At 37.1% G+C, this 27,734-nt stretch overlaps 1 long non-coding RNA gene across 1 annotated transcript; it reads left to right on the forward strand.

The window, feature by feature from the left end:
* Positions 1–57: 57 nt before the first annotated feature.
* On the forward strand, positions 58–27,186 carry LOC112448128 (uncharacterized). The gene is made up of 3 exons (XR_003036523.2): positions 58–219; positions 12,808–12,979; positions 27,022–27,186. It is a non-coding gene; the product is annotated as an uncharacterized lncRNA (long non-coding RNA).
* Positions 27,187–27,734: the final 548 nt, after the last annotated feature.

Consider the following 27,734-nt stretch of genomic DNA (forward strand, 5'->3'; position numbering starts at 1 on the left):
TGCACAATTCTTTGATTGGCCAGTGGTGAGGTAGCAGGATGATGTCACAGGGGTTAACATCATCAGTCCTTAGGCTCCAGGAGGCCTGGGGTTATGTACTCATGGACATCAAGTAATTAAGGTCTTCCATTTGTTGGAGGGGAGGAGGTTTTTTAACATCTGCAAAATAACTCAGGAAATGTGCATCAAATACTATTATCTAAATACTTCAGAGAGGAGGTAAGTAGAGGATATGGGGAAGGCTTCTTCCAGGGAAAGCCCCATTGGGTTTTCCTAGGTTGTAAAAGTGTGTTACTTGTAGAACTCACATGGTATTTGCTCATTATACCATCATAGTTAACTCAGATTGTTCACAGTCTTCCCATTGGGTATATGGACACTTCTTATAACAAATCAACCTGTTTACATAGATGTCAGGTAGGAAAATAATTTTCTCTCCCTCTTCTAGGTTGTGGGCTGATAAAATACTTATTAACAGTAGAAAAACAAACAGTTTAATAACACACATACCTTCTGTGGGTCTTCCCTGGTGGCTCATTGGTAAAGAACTTGCCAACTACTGCAGGAGACCTGAGACACAGGTTCCTTTCCTGTGTCAGGAAGATCTCCTGGAGAAGGAAATAACAACACACTTCAGTATTCTTGCCTGAAAAATCCCATGGACAGAGGAAACTGTCAGACTACAGTCCATGGGGTCACAAAGAGTTAGACAGGACCGAGCGACTAAGCATGCATGAAAATACATACCTCCTATATACATAAGATACTAAGGAAAACTGAATAACTCCCCCAAACAGTTTAAGCCAATGCTTTAAACACAATGGCTAAAGGCAAAATAAGATCTTGGGGAAAGGAGTGAATAGTTATGGCAGGCTATCAAGAAAAGCCAGGCTTCTCCATCCATGAGATTTTCCAGGCAAGAATACTGGAGTGGGTTGCCATTTCCTTCTCCAGATCAAGAAAAGTATAGTAGAATAGGGTAAGGTCCTTATGCAGATTTAGGCCATTACCTAATCCATTGACAAGAGTTTCTAGACAGTCTTTTTCTGATAGAGAGTGGGAAATACCCTTAAAAGTAGGAATTTCCCATATAAATATAAATATCAAACAGGTAGCTTATATTCACTTTACAGAATGTCTTTTGTGTCTGCTGTTTCTTAAAAATAATGAACCTAAAATAATTCTTATGCCAAAGAAGCATATTCTGGGGTGGAAAATTCTGCTCCCCTTCATAGATAATCTTTTTCATAAACTCTGTTACTGATTTTCTAAGTTAGAATTTAGAAATTTCAGTTCAGTTCAGTCGCTCAGTTGTGTCTGACTCTTCGCCACCCCATGAATCGCAGCACGCCAGGCCTCCCTGTCCTTCAACAACTCCCGGAGTTCACTCAGACTCACGTCCATCGAGTCAGTGATGCCATCTAGCCATCTCATCCTCTCTCATTCCCTTCTCCTCCTGCCTTCAATCCCTCCCAGCATCAGAGTCTTTTCCAATGAGTCAACTCTTCTCATGAGGTGGCCAAAGTACTGGACTTTCAGCTTTAGCATCACTCCCTCCAAAGAAATCCCAGGGCTGATCTCCTTCAGAATGGACTGGTTGGATTTCCTTGCAGTCCAAGGGACTCTCAAGAGTCTTCTCCAACACCACAGTTCAAAAGCATCAATTATTCGGCACTCAGCCTTCTTGACAGTCCAACTCTCACATCCATACATGACCACAGGAAAAACCATAACCTCGACTAGATGGACTTTTGTTGGCAAAGTAATGTCTCTGCTTTTGAATATGCTATCTAGGTTGGTCATAACATTCCTTCCAAGGAGTAAGCGTCTTTTAATTTCATGGCTGCAGTCATCATCTGCAGTGATTTCAGAGCCCCAAAAAAATAAAGTCTGACACTGTTTCCAGTTTCCCCATCTATTTCCCATGAAGTGATGGGACCGGATGCCATGATCTTCGTTTTCTGAATGTTGAGCTTTAAGCCAACTTTGGCACTCTCCTCTTTCACTTTCATCAAGAGGCTTTTTAGTTCCTCTTCACTTTCTGCCATAAGGGTGGTGTCATCTGCATATCTGAGGTTATTGAGATTTCTCCTGGCAATCTTGATTCCAGTTTGTGTTTCTTCCAGTCCAACGTTTCTCATGATGTACTCTGCATTGAAGTTAAATAAGCAGGGTGATAATATACAGCCTTGATGTACTCCTTTTCCTATTTGGAACCAGTCCGTTGTTCCATGTCCAGTTCTAACTGTTGCTTCCTGACCTGCATATAGGTTTCTCAAGAGGCAGGTCAGGTGGTCTGGTATTCCCATCTCTTTCAGAATTTTCCACAGTTTCTTGTGATCCACACAGTCAAAGGCTTTGGCATAGTCAATAAAGCAGAAATAGATGTTTTTCTGGAACTCTCTTGCTTTTTCCATGATCCAGCAGATGTTGGTAATTTGATCTCTGGTTCCTCTGCCTTTTCTAAAACCAGCTTGAACATCAGACAGTTCATGGTTCACGTATTGCTGAAGCCTGGCTTGGAAAATTTTGAGCAGTACTTACTAGCATGTGAGATGAGTGCAATTGTGTGGTAGTCTGAGCATTCTTTGGCATTGCCTTTCTTTGGGATTGGAAGGAAAACTGACCTTTTCCATTCCTGTAGCCAAAACTCCCGCTGAGTTTTCCAAATTTGCTGGCATATTGAGTGCAGCACTTTAACAGCATCATCTTTCAGGATTTGGAATAGCTCAACTGGAATTCCATCACCTCCACTAGCTTTGTTCGTAGTGATGCTTTCTAAGGCCCACTTGACTTCACATTCCAGGATGTCTGGCTCTAAGTCAGTGATCACACTGACGTGATTATCTGGGTTGTGAAGATCTTTTTTGTACAGTTCTTCTGTGTATTCTTGCCACCTCGTCTTAATATCTTCTGCTTCTGTTAGGTTTGTACCATTTCTGTCCTTTATCGAGTCCATCTTTGCGTGAAATGTTCCCTTGGTATCTAATTTTCTTGAAGAGATCTCTAGTCTTTTTAACTAACATCTATTAACAGGCTTGTGGGTTGATACTTTGTTAAATAATAAATCAGATCAGATCAGATCAGACCAGTTGCTTAGTCATGTTCGACTCTTTGCGACCCCATGAATCGCAGCACGCCAGGCCTCCCTGTCCATCACCAACTCCCAGAGTTCACTGAGACTCATGTCCATCGAGTCCGTGATGCCATCCAGCCATCTCATCCTCTGTTGTCCCCTTTTCCTCCTGCCCCCAATCCCTCCCAGCATCAGAGTCTTTTCCAATGAGTCAACTCTTGGCATGAGGTGGCCAAAGTACTGGAATTTCAGCTTTAGCATCATTCCTTCCAAAGAACACCCAGGGCTGATCTCCTTTAGAATGTACTGGTTGATACTATTCATTAAATGAAGTATATTCCTGGCAAACTCAACAAGTTTCTTTACTACATAACCCGCAAATTTATAGTATTTTACTAATGATTAAAACCATTATTATCACTATATTATAAAATGGAAACTGCAAACAAATTTAATGACAGATGGTAGTATATGATATATTAATATGACTTTATTGAAAAATCAAAGGATCCCAATTTAGCAGTATGTAAATTTTAGTAAAAATAAAGTGAAGTCAATGTCCAAGACAAAATTAAAATTAATAGAATATGAATAGGTAAATTAAAGAAATTTAAAATGGTCCTGTTTTGCATTGAAGGGTAAGTTTAAGATAATTTATTAAGAAAAATTGGATTTAAAAATATTCCATGTGGATAAACTAAAATGTTACTATGTTCCCTGATATAGCTATGTTTAAATCTTATTATAGTGTTTACATTAGGTATTAGAACTTTGAAATTGCAATTCTCATAATTTTGAAAGCATATATATGTTAATTTTGTAAACTCATGCAAGACTGAGTTTTTTTTTTTTTTTATCTTTGTTACAAAGTTCTCCTAGAATATTGATCTGATTTTGATAACAGAGAATTCTAAAGGAAAATTATTATTTTGCATTTAACCAAACTTTTGATGCTTTCCAATTGTGGCACTAGAGAAGACTCTTGAGAGTCCCTTGGACAGCAAGGAGATCAAATGAGTCAATCCAAAAGGAAATCAACTCTGAATATTCACCAGAAGGACTGATGCTGAAGCTGAAGCTCCAGTACTTTGGCCACCTGATGAGAAAAGCCAAATAATTGGAAAAGGCCCTGATTCTAGGAAAGATTGAAGACAAAAGGAGAAGGGGGAAGAAAGGGATGGTTCCATAGCATCACGAACGCAATGGACATGAATTTGAGCAAATTCCTGGAGATAGTGGAAGACAGAGGACCCTGGCATGCTACAGTCCATGGGGTCTCAAATAGTCAGAACAACTTAGCAAGTGAAAAACAACAGCAATTTGCTTAAAATGCCTGTTACCGGCATCCAAAATATACCTCTTTGGCATAAGGATTATCTTGAACTGGTTATTTTTAAGCAACAGCAGATGTAGGAGAAACTCTGGAAACCAAGGAAAAGTTACTCTTTTGTAAGATACATTTACCAATAAAAGGGAAATCTCTTTTTTAAAGGGTGTCTTTATCAATACCAGGAAGAGAAGGAGGATAAAATACCTAGAATGGAGAAGGCACCAACTTAAACCTACATAATAACCATGTCTTTATTTACTGTGTTTTCCTGGTAACCTCCCATAGCAACTTGCCTCATCCCATCCAGCCCCCATATAACAGCTTTTATCCTTCAGTTCAGTTCAGTTAAGTTGTTCATTCATGTCCAGCTCTTTGCAACCCATGAACCACAGCACGCCAGGCCTCCTGTCCATCACCAACTCATGGAGTCCACCTAAACCCATGTCCATTGAGTCGATGATGCCATCCAACCATCTTATCCTCTGTTGTTCCCTTCTCCTCCTGCCCTCAATCTTTCCCAGCATCAGGGTCTTTTCATATGAGTCAGCTCTTCACATCAGGTGGCCAAGATATTGAAGTTTCAGCATCAACATCAGCCCTTCCAATGAACATCCAGGACTGATCTCCTTTAGGATGGACTGGTTGGATCTCCTTGCAGTTCAAAACCACAGTTCAAAAGAATCAATTCTTCAGCACTCAGCTTTCTTTATAGTCCAACTCTCACATCCATACATGACCATTGGAAAAACCATAGCCTTGACTAGATAGACCTTTGTTGGCAAAGTAATGTCTCTGCTTTTGAATATGCTCTCTAGGTTGGTCATAACCTTCCTTCCAAGGAGTAAGCGTCTTTTATTTATTTATTTATTTTATTTAACTTTACAATATTGTATTGGTTTTGCCATATATCAAAATGAATCTGCCACAGGTATACACGTGTTTCCCATCCTGAACTCTCCTCCCTACCCCCTCCCCATACCAGCCCTCTGGGTCGTCCCAGTGCACCAGCCCCAAGCATCCAGTATCTTGCATCAAACCTGGACTGGTGACTTGTTTCATAGATGATATTATACATATTTCAATGTCATTCTCCCAAATCATCCCACCCTCTCCCACAGAGTCAAAAAGACTGTTCTATACATCAGTGTCTCTTTTGCTGTCTCATATACAAGGTTATTGTTACCATCTTTCTAAATTCCATATATATGTGTTAGTGTGTTAGTATACTGTATTGGTGTTTTTCTTTCTGGCTTACTTCACTCTGTATAATGGGCTCTGATTTCATCCACCTCATTAGAACTGATTCAAATGTATTCTTTTTAATGGATAAGAAAGCTGTGGTACATATACACAATGGAGTATTACTCAACCATTAAAAAGTAAGCGTCTTTTAATTTCATGGCTGCAATCACCATCTGCAATGATTTCAGAGCCCCCAAAAATAAAGTCAGCCACTGTTTCCACTCTTTCCCCATCTATTTGCTATGAAGTGATGGGACCAGATGCTACGATCTTAGTTTTGGGAATGTTGAGCTTTAAGCCAACTTTTTTACTCTCCTCTTTCACTTTCATCAAGAGGCTCTTTAGTTCTTCACTTTCTCCCATAAGAGTGGTGTCGTCCGCATACCTGAGGTTATTGATATTTCTCCCGGCAATCTTGATTCCAGCTTGTACTTATTCTAGCCCAGGGATCTCTTGATGTACTCTGCATATAAGTTAAATAAGCAGGGCGACAGTATATAGCCTTGATATACTCCTTTCCTGATTTGGAACCAGTCTGTTGTTCCATGTCCAGATCTAACTGTTGCTTCCTGACCTGTATACAGGTTTCTCAAGAGGCAGGTCAGGTGGTATGGTATTCCATTCTCTTGAAGAATTTTCCACAGTTTATTGTGATCCACACAGTCAAAGGCTTTGGCATAGTCAATAAAGCAGAAATAGATGTTTTTCTGGAACTCTCGTGCTTTTTGATGATCCAGCGGATGTTGGCAATTTGATCTCTGGTTCCTCTGCCTTTTCTAAAATGAGCTTGAACATCTGAGGTTCACGGTTCATGTATTGCTGAAGCCTGGCTTGGAGAATTTTGAACATTACTTTGCTAGCTTGTGAGAAGAGTGTAATTGTGTGATAGTTTGAACATTCTTTGGCATTGTGTTTTTGGGGATTGGAATGAAAACTGACCTTTTCCAGTCCTGTGGCCACTGCTGAGTTTTCCAAATTTGTTGGCATATTGAGTGCAGCACTTTCACAGCATCATCTTTTAGGATTTGAAATAGTTCAACTGGAATCCCATCACCTCCACTAGCTTTCTTCATAGTGATGTTTCCTAATCCCCACTTGACTTCCCATTCCAGGATGTCTGGCTCTAGGTGAGTTATCACACCATCATGGTTATCTGGGTCATTAAGATATGTTTTGTATAGTCATTCTGTGTATCCTTGTCACCTGTTCTTAATATCTTCAGCTTCTGCTAGGTCCATACCATTTCTGTCCTTTATTGTGCCCATCTTTGCATGAAATGTTCCCTTGGTATCTCTAATTTTCAAGAGATCTCTAGTCTTTCCCATTCTAATTTTTTCCTCTATATCTTCGCATTGATCACCAAGGAAGGCTTTTTTATCTCTCTGTGCTATTCTTTGGAACTCTGCATTGAAATGGGTATATCTTTCCTTTTCTCCTTTGCTTTTCATATGTCTTTTCACAGCTATTGGTAAGGCCTCTCAGACAGCCATTTTGCTTTTTTGCATTTCTTTTTCTTGGAGACGGTCTCAATCCCTGTCTCCTGTACAATGTTATGAACCTCCATCCATAGTTCATCAGTCACTCTGTCTATCAATCTAGTCCCTTAAATCTATTTCTCACTTCCACTGTATAATCATAAGGGATTTGATTTAGGTCATGCCTGAATGGTCTAGTGGTTTTCCCCACTTTCTTCAATTTAAGTCTGAATTTGGCAATAAGGAGTTTATTATCTGAGCCACAGTCAGCTCCTGGTCTTGTTTTTGCTGACTATATAGAGCTTCTCCATCTTTGGCTGCAATGAATATAATCAATATGATTTTGGTGTTGGCCATCTGGTGATGTCCATGTGTAGAGTTTTCTCTTGAGTTGTTGGAAAAGTGTACTTGCTATAACCAGTGTGTTCTCTTGGAAAAACTCTATTAGCCTTTGCCCTGCTTCATTCTGTACTCCAAGGCCAAATTTACCTGTTACTCTAGGTGTTTCTTGACTTCCTACTTTTGCATTTCAGTCCCCTATGATGAAAAGGACATCTTTTTTTTGGTTCTAAATGGTCTTGTAGGTCTTCATAGAACTGTTCAGCTTCAACTTCTTCAGCATTACTGGTTGGGGCATTGACTTGGATCACCGTAGTATTGAATGGTTTGCCTTGGAAACGAACAGAGATCATTCTGTCATTTTTGAGATTGCATCCAAGTACTGCATTTCAGACTCTTGTTGACTATGACGGCTACTGCATTTCTTCTAAGGGATTCTTGGTCAAGTAGTAGATATAATTGTCATCTGAGTTAAATTCACCCATTGCAGTCCATTTTAGTTTTCTAATTCCTAGAATGTGGATGTTCACTGTTGCCATCTCCTGTTTTACCACTTCCAGTTGCCTTGATTCATGGACCTAGCACTCCAGGGTCCTATGCAATATTGCTCTTTACAGCATCATACCTTGCTTCTATCACCAGTCACATCCACAGTGGGTGTTGTCTTTGCTTTGGCTTCATTCTTTCTGGAGTTATTTTTCCACTGATTTCCAGTAGCATGTTGTGCACCTACCGACCTGGGGAGTTCATCTTTCAGTGTCCTATCTTTTTGCCTTTTCATACTGTTTATGGGGTTCTCAAGGCAAGAATACTGAAGTCACTTGCCATTCCCTTTCCAATGGACCACAGTCTGTCAGAGGCCTTCACCATGACCAGTTTGTCTTGGGATGCCGTACATGGCATGTCTTAATTTCATTGAGTTGGACAAGGCTGTGATCCATGTGATCAGATTGGCCAGTTTTCTGTGATTGTGGTTTCAGTCTGTCTGCCCTCTAATGCCCTGTCTTAGCATTTACCATCTTACTTGGGTTTCTCTTACCTTGGACGTGGTGTATCTCCTCACAGCTGCCACTCCTGACCTTGGACGTGGCATATCTCCTCTGGGCTGCCGCTCCTGACTTTGAATGTGGGGTATGTCCTTGCAGCCAGTGCAGCTGCCACTCCTGCTGGAGATTTACTTAAGGTGGTGGCTTGAACCATTTTGAGGAGTTACTTGGTTTTCCCAGGTATCTCCTTTGTATACAGGAATTTACTGATTACTAAACCTCTGTTTTTCTCCGGTTAATCTGGCTTTTATTACAAAGTGGTCTCAGTCAATAATCTAGAGGGATAGAGGGAAAATTATTATCTTTCCCTCTAGATGCATGCCTTAATCACAGTTTCTTAGTCCTGAGATGAGTCTCCAGATTAATGCTTTTTAATCTCCCGCCCCTCTTCACTTTCCAGTCTCTCTAATGAGACTTTGATGTGTTTCTTATCTCATAAAAGTTTAGTCTATACAATAATCTATTTAATGTAATTGTTTATTTCTTCCTTGAGAAAAGTTGAGCAGGCAGCATTTTTGTTTGTTTGTTTTGGGGCAGTTTTTGTGAATCTCCATTTATGTGTATGCTGTTTTAGATCACTTTTGAATTTGTGAGGAAGAGATTTATTTGATATTTTCTTTGGTTAAGTAATTCTCTAGACTTGGAGATATATCCAAATACATTATTCTGAAATAGTATAGTTTAGAGTGTTTTCAGAGAATGATCAGTTTATTCCAGGATTTTAAGCAAGATTATATTCTAAAATGTCATTTTCAAAATTGTATTTTAATACCAATTTTAGATGATTATTATAACTTGATTGCAATGTTCATGGTAACTACCTTAAACATCTTTCTCAGAAGAAGTACTGATTTTCAAATTCAGCCTATATTGTATGAACAGTAGGAAATTTCATATTTGAGAAGCCTGGGGAGATCAATCAAGATGGAGGGAAGAATACATGAACTCAGTTCACTTCATGAACACATCAAAAATACATCTACCTGTGAAACAATTCTCACTGAATAATAACTGAAAACTGGCAGAAAGATTTCTGTATAATGAAGGCTATAGGAAATGCCCACACAAAATTAGGTCGACAAGGAAAAGAGGCCATCAGGTTAGGACCTGTGCCCCTGGGAGGGGATTCAGAAGATGAAGGAGATTATGAGGGAGAAGATTCGCTTTCAGGAATGAGCAGTTGGAGTCACATATCAGGCACCATAGTCCTGAAGACTCACACAGGGAGTACAGGCACCCCATGACTGGTTGAAGGGCCACTGGGGCTAACAGAAAGGCTGTGGGAAGCCTGGACTCTGCTCTAAGGAGCACACTCACAGTGGCTGACTCCAAAAACAAGTTGGAGAGGGTGAATTGAAAACCTCTCCAGCAGCTACCCATTTTCCTGTGACCACTCCAGTGTGTCACTCCCTAAGACAAGCTAATGCTCAGCTCAGTTCAGTTCAGTCGCTTAGTTGTGTCCGACTCTTTGTGACCCCATGGACTGTAGCATGCCAAGCCTACCTGTCCATCATCAACTTCTGAAGTTTACTCAAACTCATGTCCATTGAGTCAGTGATGCCATCCAACCTTCTCATTCTCTGTCATCCCCTTCTCCTCCTGCCTTCAATCTTTCCCAGCATCAAGGTCTTTTGAAACAAGTAATTCTTTGAATTAGCCGGCCAAAGTATTGGAGTTACAGCTTCAGCATCAGTCCTTTCAATGAATATTCAGGACTGATTTCTTTTAGGATGGACTGGTTGGATCTCCTTGCAGTCCAAGGGACTCTCAAGAGTTTTCTCCAACACCACAGTTCAAAACCATCGATTCTTTGGTGCTTAGTTTTCTTTATAGTCCAACTCTTACATCCATACATGACTACTGGAAAAACCATAGCTTTGACTACTTGGACCTTTGTTGGCAAAGCTAATGCTATATCAATTCAAAGATATATCCTAATAGTTGAAACTTAGAAATGCTAAAAATGTACATCTTAGAATTAAGAAACTACTCTGTCATGAGTATATTATTATAATATGCAAAGTTACCTTAGCAAATAATTTAGGACAATATGAAAATTTTAATAAACACTGAAAAATTTACATTATATATTTCTAATAAAAGAATACAACAATTTGGAGGCAAATGTTTCTACTTTAAAATATATCTATTTTAAAGCATCACATTTCAAATGTTATATTTAATAGTACACTACTAAAAATGCCTTCTATTTCTCATTTTAGTAACACTACTAGGCTAGTGCAGTACATTTTAAAGGAAGTGCTAAACTTTTAATACAATTAGAAAATAATGACTAAAGGGTTTGTCATTGAAAATGTGATTATTTTACTGCACAGAAAACAAAGCAGCCACAACACTTCTGGTATTTGGAAATCAACTTTACTAACACAAAGAAAGTGCCAAGAGACAAATTTCTCCTACTGGGAAAAATAATGATGCTTACTGAAAAAAATATGTGTATGTGCTCAGTCACTCAGTTGTGTTCAACTCTTGTGACCCCATGGACTGTATATTGCCATGCTCCTCTGTCCATGGAATCTTCCAGGCAAGAATACTGGAGTGGGTTGCCATTTCCTACTCTAGGGGATCTTTCTGATTCAGGGATTGAACCTGCATCTCTTATGTCTCCTGCCTTGGCAGGTAGATTCTTTACTACTGAGCCATATGGGAAGCTCTACAGAAAAAATACATTGGGATAAATAGAATATTTATTTGAAAATAGTCACAATTACTAAGTTTCTAAATAATTTTTCTCTAACAGTCTCATCTGATGTGAAGACACTATCAATTACATGCAATATATGAAGTACCAAATGTATCAAGACCAAAGTAAAGCTTACTGAATTCTAACAACTGCAAATATTCAGGTCCTTATAAACTTATTTATTATTGGTGGTGAAAATACTATTTATTTCTCCTCCACCTGTAAAGGTTCTGATATAATTGAGAAGTAGTCATAGGAGATAAATAGGGATGAAAATACCAGCTTTATTTTTCCAGGAATACATTTTCAGAGATATTTGATTAGTTGCAACATTAATAAGTGATTGCTTTACAGAGAAAAGCAATCAGATAATCTGTCCTCACAGGTACAAAATTAAAGCTTTTCATAAAAGTTTGAAATTACTACTTTCACTGTGGTTAGGAAACCTTTTATATAAGTGGTACTGATTATTTCAAAAATACCAAATTATGAGTATTTCTTCTTGCATGCGTGTGTGCTCAGTGGCTCAGTTGTGTCTGACTCCTTGCAACCCCATGGACTGTAGACTGCCAGGCTCCTCTGTCCATGGAATTTTCCAGACAAGAATAGTGGAGCAGAAAAAAAAGAATACAGAAGCAGGCTGCCAGCTCTTACTTCAGGGGAACTTGCGGACCCAGGAATCGAACCCCTGTTTCCTTCATTGGCAGGTGGATTCTTTACCACTTAGCCACCTGTATGCATATTTTGCCCTAGGCAAATTTTCCCTTGAGTTGGAAACAAGTTAGAATTTAAAATATTAAGAAATATGTGATGAAACTGTAGCATCTTGAAATGATATCAATTATTACATCATTGAGGTTTTCCCTGATTATGAAGAACAATTAAATTGGTAAAAGAAAACATGACCTCCTCTTTTTGAAAAGAGAAGATATCCAGTCTGAGTGTTCCAAAGTAAAATATTTGTAGAAGATCAAGTGGAGCATTAATTCTCTAAAATACGAACAGTTTTGAACTATACTTCATATACTATCATTTAATTCTCATTTAATTCTAGCACTTACAAAACAGACATTGATATAATCTTATCATACAGGAAAGTTAGTGAACATTACTCTAAGTTTCTCAAGATGAATGTGACCAAAAGGAAAAAAAAGGAAAATAATTTAGATTTTAATCTATTCTTTAAACAGAATACTCAATCAGCTTAAAATTGGGTGAATTGGCAATAAATTAACAAATATAACATTTGTATTGTAACTTGAAAAAACAAACTGCTCTCCAATAATTGATCAATAACTTATAAGCACTAATTTAGATTCTAGAATAATAACATGTATTGTTAGCTATCATGAATAACTAAAATTATGTGCAATCTACCTAGTATTGGCAGCAAAAATGAACCTATATTAAGCACAGTTCCTATAAGATTGTCTAAATATTTAGGATTAAAGTAAATTATTTATTTTAAGGAAAATGTTTTACATATAAAATATTTTTAATTTCAGATAATAATAGATAAAATGGTTAATAATAAGACTGACAAGTTTTTAGATTGCTTTTCAAGGTAAAAATGTTATTATATTTTCTCATTACAGAGTATGAACATCTACAAGTACATCTTGAAAGCCTGGTTAGAGTGTTGTCATGGAAACGTTGTTCCTGTGTTACCATTCCTGAGACTGTGGCAAAATTTCCTGGACTCTGCTCACAATAACCTTAGTATTATGCAGTAACGCCATTGATGCAATGAATCTTTCTTTGTACAATGTGTGTTGAAATTGATATGCAATCCTCTATAAATTGACAATAAGATATTTTTAGTTCCTATGTTAGTAATACTTACTGATAAAAAAAATGCTGGATTATAACAAAGTTTTCCAAATTAGTACTTTTCTAACACATACCTTCCGGCAGCTTTATATACTTAATATATGTTTACATATATTTACATATTTTATTGGAGAAGGAAATGGTAACCCACTCCAGTCTTCTTGCCTGGAAAATCCTATGGACAGAGGAGCCTGGCAAGCTACAGTCCTTGGGGTCGCAAAGAGTTGGACATTACTGAGTGACTTCACTTTTCATATATTCTATATGCATATAATGTATTTGTTTTTAGTCATTAATTTTGAAGTGTTTTAAAGGAAAATAGTTCAAGCTATTGCAAAATTCACTATAATATTTTGAGATGGTCATAATTCATGGTAGAATTTAAATATGAATGATATACATTAGCAACCATTAAAGTTAACTTTTATTATACTGGGCTCAACTTATTGATTATTTTCCAGATTGTTTAACAATCAACTTGTTCTCATCTCTTAGTCTTAATAAGCAATTTTGTGTATTTTGAACAGTCATTGAGTAAATTAAACAAGCACTTATGAATTTTATATTATGGATAATCTTTGGGACTGAAAATCAGAAAAAAATAATCATTACAATAGCACCAAAAAGTTATGTGTAATTCTTAATGGATGGGCAGAGAATGATAACAATAATTGCAAAATCTAATATATATTAAGTATTTATTCCTTTACAGGTACTTTGATTATAACTTGCAAGTCTCTGTTGAATTCTATGAGATTTTATTCCTATTTTTTAAACTAGTAAATCCAGGCTTAGAAAGATTATATAATTTGCCTAATATTGCAAAATTATTAAGTGGTGAATATCAAACTAGAACACCAGTTTATCTGCCATTAAAGACAATTTTCATAGCAGTAGCACTAATTTATACTGCTTTTCAGAGCAATGAACTCTGAGCCTAACTGGAATTAAGATATAAACATGAATTTATGTTTCAAAAGATAAGAATTAATCAAGCAAAAGAAAATATCATGAGCAATGAAAACAGAAATATGATATAGATCTTGCTCCCATTGTTTATCAGCATTGTAATTTTTGACCACTTATTAATAGGTAAATATATCAAAACCAGAAAAATAACATTTTGTAGGTATAGATTCATTTCAATGAATAAATAAAATTATGTATATAATGAATATGACTCAATATTCATCAACAGGGTGCCTTTGAAAAACAAAATTAGTGGTCCAACATTATTAAACAACTGTAAAATTATTGAATTACTTTTATAAAATCCGCTTAAGATGAATAGTAGCATAAATTAAGACTTCTGCTTATGGGAAGTCAGGTTTTATTGCAGTAATTCATAACAAGTAGTTCCTTATGTTATAAACAATGAGCTATAAACATGACTCACTTATTGAAACTACCAATGCCATGGTTTTTTCCATGGGAAGAATTAATGTATACCTTCTTTGGTGTTATGGTTTTATATTTCTAGAAGTGCTATAATGACATTATATAAACAATATATTTATACTAAAATCTTAAAAAGTAAAGCATATAGTGTTTTTGCTTCGCAGGTGGCACAGTGCTAAAAAAAAAAAAAAATCTGCCATCCAATGCAGGAGATATAAGAGACACAGTTTCCATCCCTGGATCAGGAAGGTCTCCTGGAGGAGGAAATACAACCCACTCCAGTATTCTTGCCTGAAAAATTCCACAGACAGAGGAGCCTCACGAGCTACAGTCCACAGGGTCGCAAAGAGTTGAACACAATTGAGTGACTGAGCATGCTCCCATAGTGTTTTTATTACATTGCCTATGACATAGTTATCATTCAGTAAATCTCACCTAAATTTCAACTAAGTGTATATGGATGTACTGCCATCTTTACACAGTCGGATCATAAATTTAGCATACTGTAGGCTAAAAGTGTGAAATCTATCTAAAATATGATTTCCTGATGTTTTCTCTAATTAAACCATGACTTTGCCCTCTATTTGATTTAATTATTCTTGATTGGAACTCTTGGACTTAACTGTTTACGGTATAGTGTGACTTGCTAAGTTTTAGGAATTCTTCAGTTCATGTATGATAATTAACTTCCATTGAAGAGATATGATAATAAATATACTATATAAGCAATCAGGTAATTTTTTTTTTACATAAGTTTAAAAGCACCACAAGGGAAGATCGTTTCTGTCCTGAAATTTGATAAAACATGGAAAAACCTTCAAAATCATAATTTTTTAAACCCTTGAGAGAGTTTGCTAGGTGAATGAATACCAAATAATGACAAGCTCCTCACAGAGAGGAGACATGCTCTCTGTTTCACTCAGGAACATCATGGAAGGAAGAAGTAATTACCATAAAATTTGTAAGAAGAAAATAACCAAAGTTTATCAAGTTCTTAAGGGCTAAGTGAACTGAGATGATACTTTAGAATCTCTAGGAGCGCCAGACTGAAGGGGTGTTTCCCCCAATTGCTATCATCTGCCGTCACTGGACCTCCACCAAGTGACTGTGAAAAATATGAGGAACAGGATATGATATTTGAAAGAGCTCACCTGGGTGATACTAGTATGCAGGGCCTGATAAAATTTAATAATGGAACAGGAGGAGCTGGCAAAACTCAGAAATGCTCTGAACCCTGCAAGACAACAACGTGGTAATTAGCTGTTCATTTCCAGGTTTCCTTCTGTTTCCAATACCACTCTCTATCAAGAAAGTCTGCTTCTGCTTGAAGAGAAGCAAGCCATTGTCCCAGACTGAACAACTGGTCATCATAATCATGTTTTAGTCAAGTGGACTTGCACTTCACTGTTGAACATAAAGGGCATGGAAAAATAATTCATCGAGCTGTTAAAAACACTTGTAACCTAAGCTAACTCTCCAATCCATCAGTACTACTAGCTCTACCATTCTCCACCTGAGGAATGGTTTCTATGCAATAGGAGCAACCAGGAAGAATAGATGATGCAACTTCAATTCATGAACAGCTGGTTTATTTACATTGCCAACAATATTCAAACAAGCAAATATCATAAGCCATTGGAACCCAAGAAGTTCCAGAGCTCCTATACTTAATACAATCTCATTTACTTATAAGTCAAATTGAATTTGTTCACATCACATTCTTTATGCATAAAAAAATAGCACACTCTTTCCAATCAAATTCCTCTTTTAATCTTTCATAGCAGAATCTATCTAGTCATGTGGCTTTCTACCTCTTGCTGTTTAACTTATTTACATTGGATTTTTGCAGTAAAATATAAGCAAGAATAAAGAGTTACATAAATGGTTCAGAAGGGAGCTGCATGCAATGCACAGGATGTGCCATTTGGTTGATTCCATTTTTCTTCTTTGATATCATGGATATCATGATATGTGATTTTCAAACTGCATAGTCTCTTTCTCTTTCTCCATAACTTGCCAGTCTCTTAAAAAACATTCCATCAAATTCCTGGAATTTGACATAATTGATTTTTATTAACTAAACATAAAATATATTACCTTCTTACAATTCATTAGACTTCCTTTCTTATCATACTATGCTTCACTTACATGTGGGTGCTGCTCTCATTTGTTCAGCATAAATGATTAAAGAGCTTTCTCTGGAATCAGATTTATACATTCAATTCTAGACTCTGCTACATTTTGCTGAGTGTCCTTGAGCAGATCATTTACCTGTTTTGCCTCAAAGTTTTCATATGTAAAATAGAGGTTAATTAGTATCTATCACACAAGAGTGTTGTGATAACAAAATTAGTTTATTGATGAGACACATTTAAAATAATCCTTGCACTCAATAAACATTCAGAGTTAGCTACTTAAAAGTAACTATTTAAAACCTGTTTTCAGGTGAATGTTGTGAGTTCCAAGTATGCCACTTCTGTAGAATTAGCAAAAAAAAAAAGTGAAAAAGAGTAATAAAATACAATTCTTTTAAAAACGTATATGACATCAAGTATAAACTTATAATTAATCATTTTGGTCATTTTATTTAGTTTTTTTTCTTAAACTTGGGGATATTTGAATAAAAATTAATATTTTAACTAATTTGCCTTTTCCATGATAGCCTTTGGATAATTTTCTTAACCTATTTTTAGCTTCATCTAGTGTAAATTTATAATTAATCATTTTGGTAATTTTATTTAGTTTTATTTTTCTTAAACTTGGGGATATTTGAATAAAAATTAAGATTTAACTAATTTGCCTTTTCCATGAGAGCCTTTGGATAATTTTCTTAACCCTTTTTAGTTTCTTCAAGGGTAATTGTTTCTACATCAAGTAAACAATGGGGGAATTGGTAATTTAATACGTGTCAGTTCAGTTCAGTTCAGTCACTGAGTCGGGTCCAACTCTTTGCAACCCCATGAATTGCAGCATGCCAGGCCTCCCTGTCCATCACCAACTCCCGGAGTTCACCCAAACTCATGCCCATCGAGTCGGTGATGCCATCCAGCCATCTCATCCTCTGTCATCCCCTTCTCCTTCTGCACCCAATCCCTCCCAGCATCAGAGTCCTTTCCAATGAGTCAACTCTTCTAATCAGGTGGCCAAAGTATTGGAGTTTCAGTTTTAGCATCAGTCCTTCTAATGAACACCCAGGACTGATCTCCTTTAGGATGGACTGGTTGGATCTCCTTGCAGTCCAAGGGACTCTCAAGAGTCTTCTCCAACACCACAGTCCAAAAACATCAATTCTTCGGCGCTCAGCTTTCTTCACAGTCCAACTCTCACATCCATACATGACCACAGGAAAAACCATAGCCTTGACTATGGACCTTTGTTGGCAAAGTAATGTCTCTGCTTTTGAATACGCTATCTAGGTTAGACATAACTTTCCTTCCTAGGAGTAAGCGTCTTTTAATTTCATGGCTGCAATCACCGTCTGCAGTGATTTTGGAGCCCCCCAAAATAAAGTCTGACACTGTTTCCCCATCTATTTCCCATGAAGTGATGGGACTGGATGCCATGATCTTCATTTTCTGAATGTTGAGCTTTAAGCCAACTTTTTCACTCTCCACTTTCACTTTCATCAAGAGGCTTTTGAGTTCCTCTTCACTTTCTGCCATAAGGGTGGTGTCATCTGCATACCTGAGGTTATTGATATTTCTCGCAGAAATCTTGATTCCAGCTTGTGCTTCTTCCAGCCCAGCGTTTCTCATGATGTACTCTGCATATAAGTTAAATAAAGGTGACAATATACAGACTTGACATACTCCTTTTCCTATTTGGAACCAGTCTGTTGTTCCATGTCCAATTGTAACTGTTGCTTCCTGACCTGCATATAGGTTTCTCAAGAGACAGGTCAGGTGGTATGGTATTCACATCTCTTTCAGAATTTTCCACAGTTTATTTTGATCCACACAGTAGAAAACTCAATAAATGTTACTCTTTAAAAGAGGAGTTAAAAGAGAAACATTCACAGTTTCATATGATTCAACTCAATAGTTACTGTCCAATATACTCTTACTCCTAATTCATGCTAATTTGGGCATTTTTATCGTGGTGGTAGACATTATAAAACAGAACAAAGCAAAGAACAGGAAAAGTAGGAAGAAAGAAAGCATTCAAGAAATGATTGTGAAATTGAACTTAATTTTAGGCTACTTCATGTGATCACTTTAGAGACTTTACTGAATCAGGTTAATTAATTGGTATATGATCCATGGCAGTAAGGCGTGCAGAAAGAATGAAGGTACTTACTGTCTGGTGAGTACCTCCTAAGTGCCCAATGACTTTCGTGTGTCAATAATGTTATTATGAATAATAATCCATGCATGCATGCATGCCAAGTCACTTCAGTTGTGTCCCACTCTTTGCAAGGTATGGACTGTAGCCTGCCAGGCTCCTCTGTCCACGGGGATTTTCCAAGCAAGAATCCTGGAGTGGGTCGCCATGCTCTCCTCCAGGGGATCTTCTTGATCCAAGGATAGAACCCATGACTCTCATGTCTCCTGCACTGGCAGGTGGGTTCTTTACCACTAGCCACTTGAAAGTGAAAGTGAAGTCGCTCAGTCATGCCCAGCTCTGCGATCTCATGGACCATAGCCTACCAGGCTCCACAGTCCATGGGATTTTCCAGGCAAGAATACTGGAGTGGGCTGCCATTTCCTTCTCCAGGGGATCTTCCAAACCCAGGGATCGAACCCGGGTCTCCTGCATTGCAGACAGACGCTTTACCATCTGAGCCACTAGGGAAGCCCATAAATAATAAGTAATGCTTATTAAGCATTAACTATTTGCCAGGCACCATATTAAAATGGTTGTGGGCCCATGTGTTCAGTCACTCACTTGTGTACGACTCTTTGTGACCCCATGGACTGTAGTCTGCCAGGCTGCTCTACTCATGGGACTATCTTGGCAAGAATACTGGAGTGGGTTACCATTTCCTCCTCCTTGGGATCTTCCCAACCCAGGGATCAAACATGGGTCTCCTGTGACTCTTGCATTGACAAACAGATTCTTTACCACTGAGCCACATGGGAAGTTTAAGATGGGTTACATACATTTAATCCTCTAAACAATCCTAAGAAACATTACTCATTAAATCTTAAGTCATATCTAGTCCTCAGTAAAACTCTAGAAGCTATGATTTGTTTTTATTTGTTTTTGTTTATTTTATTGAATTATAGTTGATTTACTGTGTTAATTTCCACAGTGTAGCAAAGTGAATCAGTTATACATATGTCTATATATACTTCTTTTTCATACTCCTTTTCATTATGCTTCATCAGAGGAAATTGAATATAGTTCCCTGTGCTATATGTAGGACCTTGTTGTTTATCAGTTCTATATATAGCATTGATTGTTTACATTTGCTAACCCCAAACTCTCAGTCCACCTCCCACTCTTGGAAACACAAGTCTGTTCTCTATATCTGTCAATTTGTTTCTTTTTCATAGAGTTCATTTGTGTCATAGTTCAGATTCCACCTATAAGTGATATGGTATTTTTCTTTCTGTTTCTAACTTACTGTGGCCACAGGACTGGAAAAGGTCAGTTTTCATTCCAATCTCAAAGAAAGGCAATGCCAAAGAATGTTCAAACTACTGCACAATTGCACTCATCTCACACGCTAGTAAAGTAATGCTCAAAATTCTCTAAGCCAGGCTTCAGAAATATGTGAACCGTGAACTTCCTGATGTTCAAGCTGGTTTTAGAAAAGGCAGAGGAATCAGAGATCAAATTGCCAACATCCGCTGGATCATCGAAAAAGCAAGAGAGTTCCAGAAAAACATCTATTTCTGCTTCATTGACTATGCCAAAGCCTTTGACTGTGTGGATCACAGTAAACTGTGGAACATTCTGAAAGAGATGGGAATACCAGACTACCTGATCTGCCTCTTGAGAAATTTGTATGCCGGTCAGGAAGCAACAGTTAGAACTGGACATGGAACAACAGACTGGTTCCAAATAGGAAAAGGAGTACGTCAAGGCTGTATATTGTCACCCTGTTTATTTAACTTATATGCAGAGTACATCATGAGAAACACTGGACTGGAAGAAACACAAGCTGGAATCAAGATTGCCAGGAGAAATATCAATAACCTCAGATATGCAGGTGACACCACCCTTATGGCAGAAAGTGAAGAGGAACTAAAAAGCCTCTTGATGAAAGTGAAAGAGGAGAGTGCCAAAGTTGGCTTAAAGCTCAACATTCAGAAAACGAAGATCATGGCATCTGGTCCCATCACTTCATGGGAAATAGATGGGGAAACAGTGGAAATAGTGTCAGAATTTATTTTTCTGGGCTCCAAAATCACTGCAGATGGTGACTGCAGCCATGAAATTAAAAGACGCTTACTCCTTGGAAGGAAAGTTATGTCCAACCTAGATAGCATATTCAAAAGCAGAGACATTACTTTGCCAACAAAGGTCCGTCTAGTCAAGGCTATGGTTTTTCCTGTGGTCATGTATGGATGTGAGAGTTGGACTGTGAAGAAAGCTGAGCGCCAAAGAATTGATGCTTTTGGACTGTGGTGTTGAAGACTCTTGAGAGTCCCTTGGACTGCAAGGAGATCCAACCAGTCCATTCTGAAGGAGATCAGCCCTGGGATTTCTTTGGAAGGAATGATGCTAAAGCTGAAACTCCAGGACTTTGGCCACCTCATGTGAAGAGTTGACTCATTTAAAAGACTCTGATGCTGGGAGGGATTGGGGGCAGGAGGAGAAGGGGACGACAGAGGATGAGATGGTTGGATGGAATCACTGACTTGATGGACTTGAGTCTGAGTGAACTCCGGGAGTTGGTGATGGATAGGGAGGCCTGGCGTGCTGCGATTCATGGGGTCGCAAAAAGTCGGACACGACTCAGCGACTGAACTGAACTGATCTGATCACTAGTATGATAATCTCTAGATTCATCCATGTTGCTACAATGGCATTATTTCATTCTTTGTTGTTGTTGAGGAACTACTGCACTGTTTTCCATAGTGGCTGTACGAATTTACATTCCTACCAAGAGTGTAGGAGGGTTCCCTTTTTACCCTTTTCAGCATTTGTTATTTGTAAACTTTTTAATAATGGCTAGTCTGATCAGTGTGAGTTAGTACCTCACTATAGTTATGATTTGCATATCTCTAGAAATTATTGATGTTGAGCATTTTTTCATATGCCTGTTGGCCATCTGTATGACTTCTTTGAAGAAATGTCTATTTAGGTCTTCTGCTCATATTTTGATGGAAATATTTCTGTTATTGTTGCTACTGAGTTTTGTGATCAGTTTGTATATTTTAGAAATCAATCCTTTGTCACTCATATCATTTGCAAATATTTTCCTGCAGTTCATAGTTTTCTTTTTCACTTTGCTTATAGTTTCCTTTGCTGTACAAAAGGTTTGTAAGTTTGATAAGGTCCCATTTTTTAATTTTTTGTTTTTATTTCTATTGCCTTGGGAGACTGGCCTGAGAAAACATTGTTACAATTTATGTCAGAGAATATTTTGCCTATGCTCTCTTCTAAGAGCCTTGTGGTGTCATGTCTTGTATTTAAGTCTTTGAGCCATTTTGAGTTTATTTTTGTGTTTGGTGTAAGGGTGTGTTCTAACTTCATTGATTTGGATGCAGCTGCCCAACTTTCCCAGCACCACTTGCTGAAGAGACTGTGTTTTCTCCATTGGATATTCTTGCTTCCTTTGTGGAAGATTGTCAGTAGAAGTGTAGGTTAATTTCTGGGGTCTCTATTCTGTTCCATGGATCCATATATCTGTTTTTATGCCAACACTAAGAGTTGACTCATTGGAAAAGACTCTGATGCTGGGAGGGATTGGGGGCAGGAGGAAAAGGGGACAACAGAGGATGAGATGGCTGGATGGCATCACCGACTCGATGGACGTGAGTTTCAGTGAACTCCAGGAGTTGGTGATGGACAGAGAGGCCTGGTGTGCTGTGATTCATGGGGTTGCAAAGAGTCAGACACGACTCAGCAACTGAACTGAACTGAACTGATGCCAATACCACACTGTTTTAGTTACTGTAGCTTTATAGTATTGTGAACCAATTCTTTTATTGTTTTATGTTATTGTTTCCCAATATACAAAACAAACAAAAATTATTTTGTTTCCCAAAATGTAAGACTTCATCCTTATATAATATGTAAAATCTAATACCTTTGTCCAAGATCACAGAGGTATACAGTGAAAAAGCTGGAATTCAAATCCTGAGTTATCTGACCAAGTGACTGTACTCATAATCATATATATATACTACCTCCATAAAATTCTTATCTTAAAATTATGAAGTAAATATTATACTTTCATTTCAGTAGGGAAACTGAAGGTTAAGTGTTTGATTTCCTGAGATACATTTTTTAAATCAGAAAATACTGCACATGCAAAATATATTTAGCTAACATATCTAGTACATAGTAAGGATATGTACTAGATATCCTTTTAATCATTTTTAATATTATAATTTATTTTTAATATTATAATCTTTATTTAAGGTATTTAACCAGTTTTAGAAAAGCTAGGATTCCAGCCTAAGACTGTGTTCTAAATCATTTACAATTGCTGGCACAAAAATGAACATATATCCAATGTTCCAGTGCCTTCAGTTTTGTAGATTGAAACTGATTTAGCCTTCCTTTTAACAGGGAAAGACAATCTTGCTTTTTTGGTTAATTTCTTATATATATAGAAAAAATTCAGAAGAATCACTTTTTAAAGACACTTTCCTCGGACTATATTTATGTCTGTGCTTCTGAAAAATCCTATTATTTTTAGTTGTACCTTTTAGCTTCTTTCTCAAGGTTCACATTGCTGATCAATGAATCAGAATATTTTCTTTTCTGATCATGCTCATTACTTTTTACATCATGCTGGGTTGTGCTGCAAGGAGATATTAGGACTTGAGTATTAAAGCATTATTAGCTAGTAGCTAATAAACTCAGATATTCAATTTTATCATTTAACAGGTAGTGAAATAAGTACACTGGAACTTTGTGGTAGTAGTTTGTAGACTCATACATGTTATGATATTATTTTTATATTCTAACCTCTTAAATTATTCTAGGGAGAAAGCATGGCCTGAGGGAAAGAGGACAGATTTTGGCATTTGGGCAGACTTGGTCTCATACATACTCTTTGTGTGAGCTGTAAAATATACTTTAATTTTGGATTGGTGTCTGATTTTCCCAATCTATAAAATCAGATTAATGAAATCTACTTTACATGTGTTGAGTACTAAGATAATGTATGAAAAGTCATTTCTATAAGTAGTAGACATAAATTCAAGTAATTTCTCAATCCTGCATTCACTTATATTTGTATTTTCAACTTATTGTTTATGTTAATGAGTTTGTGAGAGAGTTTGGAGATTGTTTTGATAGAAATAAAATAATCTCTTAGTATTTTATTTATTAATGTTTCTAATATTAGCAGAATTTTCTGTGTCATTATTATCACCACCATAATCATCAAATCTGTCCTCACTAGCTTAATGGAAAATCTGCAATAATCCGTAAATCTACATGAAAGACTAATTATGTAGATGCTATTAATATTTTATTAGCAACATAGTTGCAGGTATCTTTACAAAAAATAATTTTGAGATTTTTACTTTTATCCATTAAACAATTGAAGATATATCTATTTTCATTTTTTAAAAAAATATGGCTTTTAACTTCAGCTATGTCATTGGATTCAGAAAGGAACATTCAATCATTTTTAATGGAAATAACTTATTAAATATTGTAGAGAGATGACTTTGATGATACTCTCATTAATTGAAGGTTGCCATAACAACTGAAGGTCTGCATTCACCACCTCATAGTTACAAAGAGAACTAGCTGTCCTATGTCACCTTTATTATAATTCTTAACACTTGCACATGTGTGGCATGCCTAATTTATCTCAAAATGTTATTGAGGTGAAAAAGACATGATAAAAAATTCAAATATGGGGACTTATGTCCATTTTATTCTTACAGCATATCACAAATTTAATTCATTTTCTCTGCCCCTGAATATCCTAGAATATATTTATTGTTTTCAAATACTTAATTGTACCCAGGTAATGCTCATCAGATTGGATGCATATAAATGTATTATATATAAACATCTTTTTATATAATATAGCCTTAACTCTATTATATCTTTGCTTATGTAACACATGTACAGGATAAGCAATAATGGGTGTTTGTTGAATGAACACCATATTAGAAAATTAATAAGGAATTTAATTAACAAATACCAAGAATTAATGTTCTCTGTAGAGCAGCATGAAGCTGGCCTTCCAGGGAAGTAGTGGCTGTGTAGCTCAACCATCACCTTGCTGAGACCAGACTTATGGCAAATCACTGCATAGTTTCCACTCTATAAAATACATACTGAATGAAAATCCCCACTCACATAAACTGCTTTAAAATTTAACTCCATCCCCTTCTGGTGTTCTTTCTCCTATCCTCAGGACTGGTAGTTATGTTTGATTACACACACACACACACACACACACACAAAGTAGCGAATACTTTCATGGAATGACTAAGTTTCTCTTTGATTCTATTTTAGTATGGTCAAAAGCCCTTCTTTTTACTCAAATGATTCACTACCTGTTGTTAACAACCCAGAATTCTCCCATTACTGTACTATTCATGTACATAGCTGAATTTTATTAATATTAAAAAATTCTTGGTTAGAAAAGCATAGTTTTAATTAGTCATTTACATTTTGTTCAAACATTATAATAGGATATACACTTCTCTGACCCACCAGACCTGCCTAATTTGAATGAATATGTGAGCTTGTTTTACTCTGCCTCCATAGCTTTAGACACAATGGCTTTTTCTCATGTGTGAAAACATACTCTACTTTTTCCTATCTTGATTCTATCTTGTATGATCCTTATTTGATTTGAAGTATATGCATCTCAGTTTGATAGAGGATTTAGCCAGGCAGATATAGCCGAAAATATGGCACTTCTTTCCACAACAGCTTCCAGTTTAGGGGGATGGTACTTGTGGGATAGGCAGGTGACCAGCAAATCTCATCAACCTCCACCCCATGATGCAGAAGCGTTATTTTAGGAATGTATACCTGAGACACCTGAATGTACACCTGAAAAAGTTGGCTTAAAACTCAACATTCAGAAAACTAAGATCATGGCAATCACTACAGATGGTGACTGCAGCCATGATTAAAAGATGCTTGCTCCTTGGAAGAAAAGTTATGACCAACCTAGACAGCATATTAAAAAGTAGAGACATTACTTTGCCAACAAAGGCCCATCTAGTCAAGGCTATGGTTTTTCCTGTGGTCATGTATGGATGTGAGAGTTGGACTATAAAGAAAGCTCAGCACTGGAGAATTGATGATTTTGAACTGTGGTGTTGGGGAAGACTCTTGAGAGTCCCTTGGACTGCAAGGAGATCCATCCAGTCCATCCTAAAGGAAATCAGTCCTGAATATTGATTGGAAGGACTGATGCTGAAGCTGAAACTCCAGTACTTTGGCCACCTGATGCAAAAAAACTGACTCATTTGAAAAGACCCTGATGCTGGGAAAGACTGAAGGCAGAAGGAGAAGGGGACAACAGAGGATGAAATGGTTGGATGGCTTCACCCATTCAATGGACATGAATTTGAGTAGGCTCTGGGAGTTTCTGTCTGCTTGTCACTTTCCTAGTATCATTCAGTTCAGAACCACACAATCTAAATTTCAGAAGAAATACCTCCTCGTTTTTTTCTAGAGCTCTTAGAATCTTCTTTATTTCTTGATTCTTCCTGTTGCCATTTTCATTGCTAAAGAGAAAAAAAAAAAAAACCCTTTTTCACTTTCTTTCTAAATCCATGGTTCCAAACTACTGTTAGATATATCAATATTTTTAATGAAAACAGAGAAATGTTTGAAGCACTTTTCAAAGTGCTTCAAAGTACATGTCACCCATTAAGCAGTACTTGTTTAATATTCTAGCATGGATAGCACAAATATTTTGAGCACATTTATCAAAGTTGGAGATCAAGTTTTTTTCTTTATAACATGCTAATATATTTGGTGGTTTAGTTGCTAAGTTGTGTCTGACTCTTGAGATTTCAAGAACTGTAGCCTTCCAGGCTCCTTTCTCCATGGGATTTTTTTCAGACAAGAATACTGGAGTAGAATGCCATTTCTTTCTCCAGAAGATCTTCTCAATCCAGGGATAGAACTAGGGTGTCCTGCATTGCAGGCAGATTCTTTACTATATGAGCCATCAGGAAACACATTTAGTTGTTAAAACTCAGTTTTAGTATAATTCATTCTTTTAGTCTGCTCAGGCTGCCATCAGTTCACTTCAGTCTCTCATTCGTGTCTGACTCTTTGTGACCCCACTGACTACAGCACGCCACACTTCCCTGCCCTTCACCAGCTCCAGGAGCTTGCTCAAACTCATGTCCATATAGTAGGTGATGCCATCCAACCATCTCATCCTCTGTCATTCCCTATGTCAGGCTTCCATGACAAATTATTATACCATAGACGAGGTGGATTAAATAACAGAAGTTTTTTTCTTACAGTTCTAGAGGCTACTAAGAAAGCCAAGATTTGGAAACCCAAGATCTCCAACCCAAACTTGGACACCCAAGATCAAGATACAGCAAATAGGTTTCATCTGAGGACTCTTCTCTTGGTTTGTCGGTGGCTACCATCTTGCACTGTGTTCACATAACCTCTACTTTCTGCACTGGGTAAAGAGAAAGAGATGGTTCTGTTCTTCTTCCTATAAGATTATCTATCTGATTAGAGTTTCTAAGATTACAGTTTCACTTTTAAGATCTCATTTAACCTCACTTAAAAAACCTTTTATTTTCAAATACAACCCCATTGGGGGTGGTGATTTCAACCTAATTTGAGAGGAAAACCATCTATTTCTTAGCATTTAAATTGGGCTTTTACTGCGAATATGTAGTGGAAGATTCAGTCATTGCAACAGTAAGAGTCTATTTTAATACTTCATATCCTTGAAAATGTTTATTGGTGAGATTTCTTAGCCTGATGTAGTTTAATACTTGACCTCTCTTTCCTTATAGAATGGTTGCCAAATGGTCTATAACCTCCGCTATGACTAATTTTATAGTCACTTTCATAGCAAAGCCATTATCTTTTAGCAGTTTCTGAATGATTTTGCAAGCATATTTCACGTGTGAAACCTGTAAACATTCCAATGTGATATTTGCTTCCAATTTCATTGTAGCATTTTCAAATATGCCATAAAATAGATTGACAAAGA

Source organism: Bos taurus, chromosome 9, assembly GCF_002263795.3.
Source record: "Bos taurus isolate L1 Dominette 01449 registration number 42190680 breed Hereford chromosome 9, ARS-UCD2.0, whole genome shotgun sequence".
Lineage (NCBI taxonomy): Eukaryota > Metazoa > Chordata > Mammalia > Artiodactyla > Bovidae > Bos > Bos taurus.